The following is a 15,023-nucleotide window of genomic DNA, read 5'->3' on the forward strand; positions in this document are numbered from 1 at the left end:
GGAATTGAAGCTGACACAGGAGCAAGGCTGCTGAGGGATGCTAAGCCAGAGGAAGTGGAGGAGAAAAAAGGAGAGAGGCAGCTCAGAGCTGTGTAATCGCAGCTCCGCTGTCTTTTGTGCTTCTGATGCTCAAGTGGGGCTGTCGTATACGCTGAGGGGACTCAATGCTCACACAGCAGTTCTCTGTCACCTTCTGCATCATACCCTGGTAGTTCCTCTAAGTGGCTGCAGACAATGTGGCATCTCCTAAAGCAAAGTACTTATTTCTTGTTCATGCCCGGGGTGATTAAGACAGGGAGTGGACTGCCTGCATACTTTATTCATCTCCCTTGTAGTGAGAGAAGAGGCTGTGAGTTCTGGGCAGGCCCCAGTGGCCACACATGCACATTTTTATTTCTACAAGCACTCTGAATAAACTTGCCACCAATTCTAGGGGATAGTGTTGCAGGAATGATGGGTCTGGCACACAGCAGACTCAGAAAATACCCCTGTTGAGGACTGATGGCTTGTGTGTCCCCAGACATTGCTGCGGAAATCCTAATACAGTCGTATTACTGAGTGCAGTCTTTGGAAGTGATTGGCTCATGGTGGCTAAGGGTGCTGCTGGAGGGGGCTAAGAGATCAGAATTTTTTCCTCCCAGCTCCTGGTTTAGGAAGCAGTCCTACAGAAGAAGCGGGGCCTGCTGCACACTGATCTAGACGCGAGCCCCTTGGACTGTGAAAATGATGCATTACTGTTGCTTACAAGCTATCACTCCATGGTTATTCATCGTAGCACCTTGTATGGACCAAGGCAATGCCTAGTTCACTTATCAGCAGAAGTCCTTTGCATCATCCTAGGAAACTCAGTCTTATTTTTCCCGGGTGGAGAATCATCATGATCTTGCTAGCCATGAGCCAGACAAAATGAACTGATCAACATCAGTAGTGACCCTTCCTTCTCACATAGAGATTTTTGCTCACGTATCACACTCGGTACAGGAAGGCATAAAAATAACAGAAGCAGTAACAGAAACAGAACGCTGAGACTGCAGTGCCAGAGGCAAGGGTACGCAGAATGTTGCTCGTCGTTTTGGCTACACAGCACAGATTTAAAACATTTGTGGGTGCCTGAAGTATCCAGTAATTTTTTTCTTTATTGATAAGTGACAAGAATGTAAGTTCTTAAGCTCAGGCTCTGAGGTTAGGTTTGTTTTTTCCATGGCCATATTACAGCCATTACATACAGAAAAGGGCATTTCCAGGGCATAACACAAGAGAGGAAATTAATGAAATGGAGCATGTGCATGGAGGGTCAGCAGGTAGGAGGGAGCAGGTGGAGGTTTGCTGCATTATCCTGCTAAGTTGCTGCAGCAGGGTCAGCAGCATGTTCCATGAACAAAGATAGCACTGAAGGGGTTGAAAGGTGGCAATGATGTAATTGCCCACTTACTGGAAAATGCAAGAATCTGGACTGAGAATCAAGTCACCAAGCTTCCGGTCTCAACATAGCCAAGAACTAGCTAGGAGATCCCTGACAAGCCACTTATCCAAGTTGCTTTCTGCCCTCCCTTGGAACTGCCTGTGTGAGTTTCCTGGGAAGAGTAAGATTCTATGCAGTAGGATAGCTCCTATCTGTCCTAGTGCGCAGGCTTCCAGAGCACAATGCCTGGTGGATGGCCTCTGGATTTCCAAAGCATCAACAAACAACAGAAGTCCGAGGAGTGAGGGAGGGGGAAGAAAGGTTTCTGGAGCACTGAGGGACTGCGAGAGACTCAGGTCCCAGCGCTCGCTTCTCAGATGCAAGGACACATAGGACCATCCCCTTGCAACTGTGAGAATGTCGAGGTTAACCAAGCTGATGTCAGTCAGCTCTGTTCAAAGAGGCAATGCTGCAGGTTGGAATATAGCTCCCCAACAGGTGAGCGGACCCAAGCCTTCTGGGAAGCAGATGGAACTGATGACCCAACATGGCTCTTGTCCTTGAGAGGAGGTAAAAGGCCAGGTGGGCAACTCCCTGCAATGGCTCCACAGGCCAGGGCACTGACACACCAGGAGTAAGCAGGGGAACATTCAGGAGCAAGCATAGGCCTGCTGATTCCTTCATTTGGTTTCCAGGATTGTGAGTGTGAGACCATCCTATCTGCAGTACCCCTTCAGTGCTAGCCTGAGGTACCTGTAATAGAGAGAGAAGCAGAAGTTGGACCTCAGATGAACTGACTTCAGAGATGAACCACTGGATCCACGACCCCAGAAGGGGGAGATCTACCACGAAGAACCAAGCAAGCAAAGCACGTCAGCGACAACTGAAGCCGCCGCTGTTTGGCCAACTTGACCTCTGGCTGACCTGGGCCTGTGTTATCAACGGGACCTCCAGGCAAGGTGGGACCCTTGGGATGACTGACACATCGCTGCCAGTTAAGCTGGAGCTGTACAATGGGGACCATCACTGAGATGATCGTTTTATTCTCTGACAATTGTCTCATTCGGGTACTTTGTTAATAATAACCAAGAATTTAATTGATATGATTCAAGTAGCTGAATATAGTATGAACAAGTCAGAATGAAAATCCTTGTACTTGGTGCTTTTTTTCCCTCTCTCATTTTATATTGTTCTTTTGACACTTCAAAGCTCTACTTCTGACATTTCAACTGAAAAGGCAAAAACATCATCTTGGGGTGAGATATCATATATCGGTAAAATCTCAGTCTTGTCTTCTGCACTGCGAGTGTCACCTACAGGTGGAAGATCATGACCACCTTCCACACCTGAGTTCAACCACGTTCTCCAGAGAACCAACGCCTGGGCAGAGCGGAGCGGGAAGTCAAGGCAGGGAGCAGGTAGAGGTGGGATTCTGTAGCTCTTGGTCGTAAAACTGGAATAGGTAGGAATCTGTGGCTCTTGGTCCTGGACCTGGAGGAGGTGGGATTCTGTGGCTCTCGGTCCAATGCCTGGAACAGGTGGAGGTGGGATTCTGGGAATCTCACTTCTACCCCGCTAATCTGTTTTCCAGGAAAGTCACACTGACCCAGTGAAGAACCCAAGGTGCAGGCTTCCACCTGCCCTGACTCTGAGATAAACCAAGCAACTCCATGAAGTGAACACTAACTTGTCCAGTTCACCAGATCTTATGCTCTCTGCCTGCTTTATGATAACGGGAATAATAGCCATCTCTTCCAAAGATTTATTCACTCATGCCAAATCAATCACTCAACCAATCAATCAGATAACTAGTACTGACCAAACACCAAGTGTGTGCTGGGAACTCTTCCAGGTGCTGGGAATATCAGGGAAGAACACGAGATGGAGACAAGTTTGAGAAATAGAGGAAAGAAATGAGCCACACAGGATGAGAGATAAGAAGGATGAGGCAAGAAGTTTTCACTGTGAGAGACCCCTGACAGAGAGGGGTGGAACTCCAGCCATCACGAGGGAGCACAGGCCCCAGGGGAGGAGCTGTACTCTGTGTAGGGCATTAACACCCATTGCTGGGCTATCCAGGACACAGGTGTGGTGGGAGAAGAGAAAGTGTAGAGAAAAGCAAGCACCTGGGCTAACAAAGTGGCCCTGCAGGCAACTGCAAGGATGCTAGCCTTGATGCTGTGTCCTGCGGAGCGGGCTGAGGTACTTGGCTGTAACAGCATCCCTCAAGCTGTGACTGACAGTGGGGCCCTCTGGAGCTCTTCCCACAGCTTGGATGAGGGAGCTGGACCATATTCCGAGCAATGGAGGTGGCGGGAACTGGGTAGGCACTGCATGTCTTTGCATGAGCCAGTGAGATTTCTCAGACATGAGCTGGTATGAGATGACAGGAGGAGAGACCAGCTCTTGATTTCAGACTTAGTGGACAAGGTGGACATTTGTTGAAAGTCCTGGGAAGTCCAGCCATGACTCACACTGATGCTGTAGAAACAGAGCAGGGAGAATGTGCCCAGTGAGATCCAGGTGGAGTTCCAGAAGAAGGCAGGGTCATGAGTCCTGCATGCCAGATTTAGGCTGACAGTGACAGCCCTGAGTCTGTTTCACCACGCCATGGGCTTTTCTCCAACAAGGGGGCACAGCTGAAGATTCCAGAAGCTGAGTCAGCTTCTGTTAACAGGGCTGAGCCCTTGGTGTCCTACTCAGCTCAACCAGAAGGCTGGCTTAGTGGCAGGATCTGCCTCATGTCCCCGGTGAAAACATCTCTGATGATGACCACATGCACGGAAAATGCTCTCAACATGGGTACTACCTAACAAATGTTTTCCCACTGTCAAGGGTTTGAGTATGAGAACTCTTTCTGGGAACACTCAGCAATAAACCTGTGATGACAGAAGCAATACCTCTGGGGCCTCTACCACTTGACAGGAATGGGCTGGGTGGAACAAGCTCAGGAAAGCCAACAGCAACAGAGAGGGAAGAGGAACACTCAAGAGGGTGATGAAACAGAAGGGACTCCCTGCAGAGACTGCCACTTCCAGTTCCTGAGGGAAACACAAAGCCTGTCCGCATGCACCTGCTGGCCGAAAGTCAGGAAAACACAGAGCACCTCTGAGCTGATGGCCAGGAGGTAGCAGAATCAACTTCTTATAAAAATACAAGGCATGCAAATGAAGTTCTCTTCAACCTCCAACTCAGCCTTCCTGAAACTGTTGGCTGAATATTAACTTCATCTTTTCAGTCCCAAAGGAAACTCCATCATCAAAATACTGCTGTTTCAGTGTTCTTACATTCTATTCCTCCCTCCCTCTTCTTTCTCTCTCTTTTAAGATTTTCTGTAACCAACATGTGTAAAGCAACTAACAGAAGCCATGTCTGTATTCCCAGTCTTGATGAGACTGACCTTATAATGGACATACATTTTAGTACTTTGAGGGAACCAGGCCTTCTTAACCCAGGACTAGCCCAGGTAATCCACAAAACGAGAGATGCAAAAAGAGAAGTCAGTATGGTGTGGGTGCTACACACAGGAAAATAGTTAGCAAAGGATTGTAGTAAGGGGGAGAGAGCAGAAGAGCAGGCAAAGAAGACGGGAATGGGTCTGCCCAACATCAGAGCAGCCAGAGCAGGAGGAGTATGGGACATGGTCCCAGTGCAGCGTGCAGGTGCACAGTCAGGTGCACGGCAAGGGCAGTCACTGGCAATGGGAACAATGAGGGGAGAAGCAGAGCACTCACAGTACCAGGAGCTTAGCGGCTGATGCAGATGGCGCTCAGCCCTGGCGGATCGTGCATCAACAAGGAGCAGCAGCGTGAGTCTGGGATGCTTCTCTGAGTGCTGTGCTCTCAGAGGTAAACCAGACTTGGCAACACCTGCCAGCAGCAACGCTGGCAGAAAAATACCGTCCTCTTTACACTGGTCTCTGTCTACTTCCGCTTTTTCCATGCCATCCCCTGGGGTAGCTATCAGTGCCAACAGGATGAGGCCATACCACACCTGCTTTGGTGACAGCTCCCTGTAGGTTTGTCCCTGGGGCACTGCATCCTCCTTGTAGAGTGATGGTTAAACAGGGACTCATTGCAGAAAGGCTGGACCCTTGCCTGCAATTGCCCTTTTGTTCCCACCCCACCCCCTGCTGCTGTTCTCCCAGAAAAACACAGGGATTTGAGACTGCATGGAAGGTTCAAGGGAGCAAGGTCCTTGCAGGGGAACTGCAGACCTGCTTTTCAGCTAAAGGAGGCCTTTTTTTTTTAAATAAAAAAGGCTGGGAAATCAGGAAGACACAGTTGTCAGAAAGCTTGTCCCTACAGAAACCTGCCTGTCCACCAATGTGTGTATGCTTTCTCATGTGAGGCTTCATGGTGAAGAAAGCCCACCCAAGGTCACGGCTCAGCACAGGCTCTACCCTCTTGAGCAGCACACTGCACGGACCTCCTACGCTCTCCTTGACCTGCCCATGTCCTTTGGGGGCACCTGCCCATCTGCCTGGTCCTCACCCCTGTAGCAAAGCAGTCATCCTAAATCCACAGCAAATGTACTTCTCTAATAACCTGTGTGCCATTGCTATGACCTGTGCCCTGAAGCCAATGGCAGCCAACACGGAGCAACAAACAAGTGTGGGGGCTGTTAAGGGGCAGGAAACAACGTGCTTGAGGCTTCTCCCTCTTGTCTTCTTGTTCCCAATTAAGGTCATGTGCATAAGCTCTCTCCTCAGTGTGGTTGGCTTCCCTGCTATTATTTCCATGGCATGGCAGTCTTATCTACCAGTCTGTTGCAGAATGCACCATGAAGACATGACAGAGGCAGAGAGGAAAACAGCAGAGGCCACTGAGGCTGCAGGTTTGCTCTGCCACAGCCACAGGAGTGCGGAAGAGCTGCAGTGACGTGGGGCAGGGGGAGCAGGGAGAAGAGGCAGGTGAGAATGACCACAACCCACAGTGTCTGAGCAGCACTACAGGTGGCTCACATGCAGAGCACCTGAGAGGGCCTGGACTTGACATCATTAAGCCAGGGCTCTCTCTTTTCAGATGATAGCAGAGTTGAATAATAATCATAAAGCTCAATTAGAATTTAGATGAAAAAATGAGTTCAGAGCATCCAGTAAGAATCTCCATGACAATGCTTCAAGGTCTCTTCCTCAAAACAGGTCCCATCATTTCATTTTAATCATGCAGCTTAAGAGCATCCTACCAGGCCAGCACTGTGATGCAGTGGGCATAGCCGTTTCACGGAACACAAGCCTCTTTTATGAGTGCTGGCTCAAGTCCTGGCTGCTCCATTTCCAATCCAGTTCTCTGTTAACATGTCAGGGAAAGAAGTGGAGGGTGGTGCACATCCCAAGGCCCCTGTACCCACATGGGAGACCTGGAAGAAGCTCCTGGCTCCTAACTCTGGCTGTTGTGACCATGTGGGGGGAACGAACCAACAGATGAAAGATTCTCTGTTTCCTCTCTCTGTATCTCTGCTTTTCAAATCACTAACTAGCAAATTTAAAAGAGAGAGAGAACACCCTATTTATTCAATATATGGAAGAAATATTAAATTAGAGCTGTATCCCCGTGCAGGTACACTGAACTGTCTGCAACACCTGACAGTTGTTTTGGCAAGAGTTACACTTTTCTCTCTTACAACCCTGGGGTGGGATTACCCCATAAGCCTCTCCCGTGGATAGTGGGACGCTCCATGAGCCTCTCCCGTGGATAGCGGGACGCTCCATGAGCCTCTCCCGTGGATAGCGGGACGCTCCATGAGCCTCTCCCGTGGATAGCGGGACGCTCCATGAGCCTCTCCCGTGGATAGCGGGACGCTCCATGAGCCTCTCCCGTGGATAGCGGGACGCTCCATGAGCCTCTCCCGTGGATAGCGGGACGCTCCATGAGCCTCACCCGTGGATAGCGGGACGCTCCATGAGCCTCTCCCGTGGATAGCGGGACGCTCCATGAGCCTCTCCCGTGGATAGCGGGACGCTCCATGAGCCTCACCCGTGGATAGCGGGACGCTCCATGAGCCTCTCCCGTGGATAGCGGGACGCTCCATGAGCCTCTCCCGTGGATAGCGGGACGCTCCATGAGCCTCTCCCGTGGATAGCGGGACGCTCCATGAGCCTCTCCCGTGGATAGTGGGACGCTCCATGAGCCTCTCCCGTGGATAGTGGGACGCTCCAGCGCCACTCCCGGCAGCAGGCATTGAAAGCCTGGCCTCTCAGGGAGCTGTGTGCATGGTAGGCTGACGCAGTTCCTGCGGGCGAGGAGCCAGCTTGCAGCTCCCTGCTGGAGCTCCCGTGCTTAGAAGCGAGCTAAGCACACTCTGTCCCCACACTGAAGCCCGTGTGCTTTAGTTTGCCTTCCTCCGCGCGTTCTGCAATTTACTGGCTGAGCCATAGCTTGTATTTATCAGGTACAAGAACAGCTTGTTTAGTGCAACTGAAAGGAACAGATGTTCATTTGTTGTGAAAGCCTAAAAGGGAACCTCTTTAAGCCATGTGGTTTAAAGAAAACTATTCTATTCCAGAGCAATTTGTTCCTTAATCAAATATTCCCCAGGGTCAGTCTGACCTCCCGTGGTGGAGATGACAGCTAAAGCAGGCAGATACATTTGGTGGGCGTATTTGTAATCCTAGTGTTTCTTCTCACTATGAAAAAGATAGAGACACTCTTCTTTCAAAAATGGCTAAAGGGGTGGAGGGCGGGCTCAGTGGTTAGGATATCCCATATCAGAGTGCCTAGGTCCGGTCCCACCTCCACTTCCAATTCCAGTTTTCTGCTAACGGATACCCTTGAAAGCAGCAGGCAATGGCTCAGAGAGCTGAGTCCCTGGTGCAGATGGAGTCTCGGTTCCTGACTTCGGTCTGGCTCAGCCCTTACTGCCGCAAGCATCTGGTGGGATAGTCAGATGGGGTCTCTGCATTGCCAACAGAAAACTTTTCGTGATAAAATTTTTTAATTTTATTATTTAATCCAGTATATGTCCATTCTGAACACGCAATAATGTAGGTCTCCTGTTCAGAACATCAGCACCATCACAGCTGGCTAGCAAATCATTCAGAAGCTAAGAATGAAGCGGCAGTTTTTTCTGAAGCACAGTCTGGCATGGAGGACAGGATACCACCAGTTCAAAGGTCACGAGAATTTCCTTTGAAAATGTGGCAGAGCAGGAGCTTTTTGGTATCTGGACTTAGGTGTTTTTGTTAACCTCAGGAAGCATGATTTTAAAAACAATCGACCAGCACTCAGACAAAATCAACATGGGAAGGTAGAAAAAAGTAGCAGGGACTTTTCAAGACAGTTCACTATGGTTTTTGACACTGAGCCTAGAAAGGTTGCAGCCAGGATAGTTTTAATAACACCTCAGCACAATGATCAATTTCATATGAATAATGAAATTTCTGTTCCTCTGGAAGATATAACAGTGACATGTGCCTTTTGAGCACTCTAATGCCTGGATACCCATGGGGGGTAGCTAAAAAGCCCAGGCACTAGGACCCAGGACACCAGGGCTTTGAAAGGAAATACTCGTGCAACCTAAGTTTAATTACTTAATGTCACTGTTGATAAAAGCAGGATGAATATATCCAAATGACAAACAGCATCACGCGTGACAGTTGTTGCGAGTCCTTGGCATTTCAAGTACATCATTACTCACTCAAAGGGTCTAATGTCTGTATGAAAAATCGTAATCTACAAAAGGTCAGGATTGGAATCAACAGCTGGGAGGGCAAAACACCCCCTCCCTCGGTGTCCATGACTAGACCATACGGCTTCAGCACAGCACGTACCTGCAGTCGGACTTCTGCCAGAGCCCACGTCCTTAGTAACAACTCATTACAGTGAACATACACGGGTGCTCAGTGCTGTAGCAACAACAGTGGACAAGCGACACTCCACTGCTCAGCGGCCTTCAGTCGAGCCGGCACGGCCAGGCGAACTCTCAGGGAATGGCCAGAGACTTCCACAAAGACTCGATCCTTTGCTCTTCCTGGGTAGATCTGTCTGCAGCTGTAGAAAGCTGATAAAGCCATTCATGCCTGTCCCAACCCTGCAAATAACCTGTCCCCAGAAGCGGCAATACACGCCGCCTGCAGGATCAAGGCAAAGCTGCACTGGAACTGGTCAGAACCAGTTTCCTCATTCCAGAAGGAGCTAATGAGGAAGATGTGTTCCTGGTGTATTTCTGTGGCAGTCATGACTTTACCTGTGTGGAGACATTTCAACTCACTAGCATGTGGTAACCCAGAGTGAGCAAGGATGGGAGTTTGAATTCCATCAACAACCGAATGGCAACCACTCCTTCACTGCAACACAGTCTCCACCCTGGCTATCCACTGTGTTTTGTGTACACCACTTCAGTCACAGAACACAGGACAAGCAAGCCAGTGATGTTTCATAGGCCATTCTTTCCTGTGTCTAGGGAACCTCTTCCTTCTCAGCCTGTGAAACCACTGACTTCCCTCATGGGAAGACTCTTCTCCTGAGTCTCCTTCCCATTCTTTGTTTTTCGCTTTTCCTGTCTCCCAAGTTCTCCATCTCCCCTGTAAGAGCCCCTTCCTTTGGACTCCAAGCAGAGGTTTGTGTCTTTCATAGTCATGTCCTGGCTCTCCTGGATGGTATGCTTTTCTTGTTCTTTCTTTAAAATATATGAGAGCATTTTGCTTTGGTTACTTCTTCAGTCTTTACAATCTGCGAAGACTCCCGGGTTCCTGTCATGGAACACAATTTGGATGGTTTTCTCTGATTGCTCAGTCTCATACTAACCTGAATTAAGTCAAGAGCCCATGTAAGAAGGGGAGGGTTCTAGAAGGAACCTGCCTAACCTTTACATACATAAGACAAAATCATGTTTCTTCACCTCACATGGTGACGTGGAATTGTGCACCAGACAGCAGATCTGGATCATCCAAGAATACCCCAAGAAAGAGGGCACCCCCTCTGGCCAGCTCAGGTCTCCATACTGCCTGCCCTCTACTCCGCTCTCTACTTCATCATCCAAAGCCTTGCAAACAGTTCCTATGAGTGCACCTGCCTTGCCCCATCAAGTTCATTTTCACTGCCTTTCTTACCACTTTCATTGTCACCTGCCGCTGCGCCCAGTCCTAGGTTTGCAGTGAGAGTTTCCCAGTTAGACATCACCATGATAGTGAGGATCCCACACTCTTGGCAAGCTGACCTTCGATGGCTTTCTCATCATCCCTCACGCCCACGCTTCCGGAAATGTCCATGTGCACAACCGCTCTTGGACTTCTTCAAGACTCACCCTATGGTGGACCACTCCAGGAGAACATGCGACTCCCCTGCCGAGAAATCCACTTCCTTGACCTGGATACACCTTTCCTGCGTTTCCTTCCATGTCCCCACTCCACATGGCCACCTCCTGTCGGAGCTTAGAGAAGGCCACTTTGCACATCCTACACGCTCTTGCTGACAGTGTCCCATGGGATCCAGAGTTGAAACACACACAGCCAACTTTTGAGATAGTAAATCATGGAATGAAGGAAAAGAGAGCCATTGTATGATGCAGCAATCCAACTACTGGTTATGTATTCAGAGAAAAATCACAGGAGCATGTGCAAGAAATATCTTTACTGCAATGTTTACCATAGCAAAGAAGCAGAACCAGGCTAGGTGTTCACCTGCAAGGAATGAATAAAGAAAATGCAATACTTATGAGCATATAATGGAATGCTATTAGACCTTAAAAATAAGAAATGCCGTTTTTGGGCCTGGTGTGGTGGCGCAGTGGTTAAGGAACTCGCCTTGCACACCCAGGATCCCACATGGGCACCGGTTCTATCCTGGCAGCCCTGCTTCCCTTCCAGCTCCCTGCCTGTGGCCTGGGGAAGCAGTCGAGGACGGCCCAAAGCTTTGGGACCCTGCCCTGTGTTGGAGACCTGAAAAGGCTCCTGGCTTCGGATCGGCATAGCATCGGCCCGTTGCATTCACTTGGGGAGTGAATCATCGGACGGAAGATCTTCCTCTCTGTCTCTCCTCTCTGTATATATCCGCCTTTCCAATAAAAAAATAATAAAAATAAATCTTTTTTTTTTAAAAAAGAGAAATGCCATCTTTTACCAAAACATCTCAGTTGTGAACATCATGGTCAGTCCAATAAGCCAGACAGAAGTAAAATCTAAACTTACATCAGCAGAGAGCAGAATGGCGGCTGCAAGAGGCTGAGGGGAAAGGACATTGGGGAAATGATGGTTGAGCAATGCAGAATTTCAGCTGGACAAGGAATAGGGTTGAGAGAACTTTTGTATGCCATGGTGGCCACAGGAAATAATATATTGTACATACGTCTGCATGAATCGCATGTGTATGTGTACATTGGGAATTACCAAGGAAGTGGATTTTGTGTTCTCATTCAAAAAGATGAGTATGTGAGGGAAAGCACACAGACACAAGCTGATGTAACCATTCCCCCATGCACACCTACATCCAACATCACGTCGTCCTGATGTAACCATTCCCCCAGGCGCACCTACATCCAACATCATGTCACTGTGATGTAACCATTCCCCCTGCACACCTACATCCAACATCATGTCTCTCTGATGTAACCATTAGCCCATGCACACCTACATCCAACATCATGTCTCTCTGATGTAACCATTCCCCCATGCGCACCTACATCCAACATCATGTCACTGTGATGTAACCATTCCCACAGGTGCACCTACATCCAACATCATGTCTCTCTGATGTAACCATTCCCCCATGCGCACCTACATCCAACATCATGTCACTGTGATGTAACCATTCCCCCATGCACACCTACATCCAACATCATGTCACTGTGATGTAACCATTCCCCCAGGTGCACCTACATCCAACATCACGTCGTCCTGATGTAACCATTCCCCCAGGCGCACCTACATCCAACATCACGTCACTGTGATGTAACCATTCCCCCTGCACACCTACATCCAACATCATGTCTCTCTGATGTAACCATTAGCCCATGCACACCTACATCCAACATCATGTCTCTCTGATGTAACCATTCCCCCAGGTGCACCTACATCCAACATCATGTCTCTCTGATGTAACCATTCCCCCATGCGCACCTACATCCAACATCACGTCACTGTGATGTAACCATTCCCCCATGCACACCTACATCCAACATCATGTCTCTCTGATGTAACCATTCCCCCATGTGCACCTACATCCAACATCATGTCACTGTGATGTAACCATTCCCCCTGCACACCTACATCCAACATCATGTCTCTCTGATGTAACCATTCCCCCATGCGCACCTACATCCAACATCATGTCACTGTGATGTAACCATTCCCCCAGGTGCACCTACATCCAACATCATGTCTCTCTGATGTAACCATTCCCCCATGTGCACCTACATCAAATATCACGTCACTGTGATGAGTCTGAGTCTTGGCTACTCTGCTTCCTGTCCAGCTGAACGTGGATGTGTCTGGGAAGGCAGCAGATAGTGGCGTGATTGCTGTGTCCCGGTCACCCACTTCCACATGGAAGACCCAGACGGAGTCCCTGCTTCCTGGCGTGGCCTGACTCAGCTCCCTGGTCATTGTAGCCTTTTAGGGTGTAAATCAGAAGATGGAAGATCTCTTTCTCTAATTACCTTTGAAATAAATAAATCAACAAGCATTCCAAAATGCTCAGCTAAACCTCTGAGATCAAAAAGGAACCACAGAAGACAACAACACCACCGGTGCGAACAGGTGCTGGTGAAACTTCTCACACAGGCTGCTGGCTGGATTGGCCTCTGGACCAACACTGATGATCCCATTTAAAGAAAAACCAAGTCATAGCATCCCTTTGTTTAAAGATTCAATGCTTATCAGCTTCAAAATGCAGTCCAAGATCTGAACCCTACCACCCTACCACCCAGGTGCCCTGGCTCGTCCCATTCTCTCTCTCTCTCTTTTCTACTTGCTTTCCTGTTGCCCTTCCCCGCCCGTGTCCTGACTGCCCTCGGCCTTGAGGATAACCTGAGGCCTGGGGTGTGTACCCTCTCACCCCTGACCTGCTGATTTCTTCTTGCCGCTCAAGGCAGCTTCGGGAATTCTTCGTAGCCTTTCCTCTTCAATGTCTGGATGCAGCCTGCTTCTGGGTGCCCAGGACATGCAGGGAGTTTTTGCGTGTTCTGCTGTGAGATGCCTGAGGTTTATGTACTTGGGACAGCATCAGTCTGTGTGAGGGAACCTGACTTTTACTCTAGCAGGCAACAGGTAACTTCTGAATAGATGTCTGTGAACCAAAGAGCTTTTAGCTCCTTTCAGAGAAGATAGACAAGAGAGGAAATAAACTCACATGGCAATGGAAGGAAAGGCTTTCCATGTCACCATACGGCATTATTGTATTAGACTTAGTTCAGAACTGCCTCCTCCCTCCTTGTTAAACGCTCTGATGAATTAAATGGAGAAAGCACACACCTGCACCGTCACGTTGTTCGCCAAGTGCATGCACAGTGCAGGACCGCTGAGAAGACATTGACAAGCCCCTTAGGTGTACATCCACAAGCTTACACCTCACGGGGCCTGCCTTACAAGGAATTTTGTTTGTTTGTTTAAAAAAGATCAAGTACTGCTAGTGAGAGTTTATACGTAATTACCTGATCACCGTAATTATGCGGCAATGGCATGTTAGAAAGGCCAGAGCATCTGCTCACTTCTTAATTTTTGGAGCCTTATTCCTAAACTGACACATGCTGATAAATGGCAATGCCAACACCTGCAGGCCTAGGAAACAAGCACGCGGGGAAGGGACTTAGCTCAAGGCAGAGTCCCAAGCCTTTCGTTCACAGAGCCTGAAGCACCTTAAGGCCCCCTTAATACAGCAGGGTTTCCAAACCTTGCTGGACCATCAGTAAGAAGGGGGGATGTTTTCTGATTCCCGCTCCATCTAATGTGGCAGGGCAGGTGGCACGTGATCTGACCCAGGACACGGGGGCAGAGAGCCCGCGCTCAGCAGGCAGTGCCGAGTGCTGACCAGGTGGCAGCAGAGCCCGGCCCAAGGTTTCCCTGACAATCCCAAGGAGAATCGCCAGCTTCCTGGCCAAGTTCTGGCACGCTTAATTTTAACTTAATTAAAACTCATGCACGCCCAAACAAATATAGTCTTCGCCTCCACTTCCTACCCAAAACTCATGTCTAGTACCATCATTTTATAAAATGCCAGCTGCTCTATGCTAATTTTTGTACAGATATAAGTCTGTTTAGGAAATGTTGGTATGCATGATCCAAATAATCAAATCAGAAAAGTGTTTCTTCGTCTACCTTGTAAAAACTTATCTTAAAAAGTGGCCAGAGTTCCTGGTGGATGTTAGAGAAATGAGTCAGGCACCCATGTCCCACACTGCAGTGCCTGGGTTTGCCATAAGCCTCTGGCTCTTAACTCTGGCTTCTTGCTAACACAGACTTTGGAAGGCATGCTGAAAGCTCAGGTGCTTGGGTCTTTGCCACCTACATTCCCAGATGCTGGATTGGGCTTGGCTCAGCTCCAGCTGCTGTGGGCACTTGTGGAGTTGGATCAGTAGATGGCAGCTCTCTGTGTCTCTGTTCAAACGATCCCATCCCTGCAGCGAGCTCTCTTTGTAAGGATCTCCATTACAGCGTGCTAGCAAGGCAGTGCAACGAGTAGAAACC

The 15,023-nt window shown here is 49.0% G+C and overlaps 1 protein-coding gene across 1 annotated transcript in view; it reads right to left on the bottom strand.

Moving 5' to 3' along the window:
* MYO16 (myosin XVI) overlaps nt 1-15,023 on the bottom strand; it is a 361,148-nt gene that overhangs the window by 92,987 nt on the left and 253,138 nt on the right. The gene's annotated exons all lie outside the window — the stretch shown is intronic.

This window comes from Ochotona curzoniae, unplaced genomic scaffold (assembly GCF_017591425.1).
Source record: "Ochotona curzoniae isolate NIBS_2020 unplaced genomic scaffold, NIBS_Ocur_1.0 contig_64, whole genome shotgun sequence".
Classification (NCBI taxonomy): Eukaryota; Metazoa; Chordata; class Mammalia; order Lagomorpha; family Ochotonidae; genus Ochotona; species Ochotona curzoniae.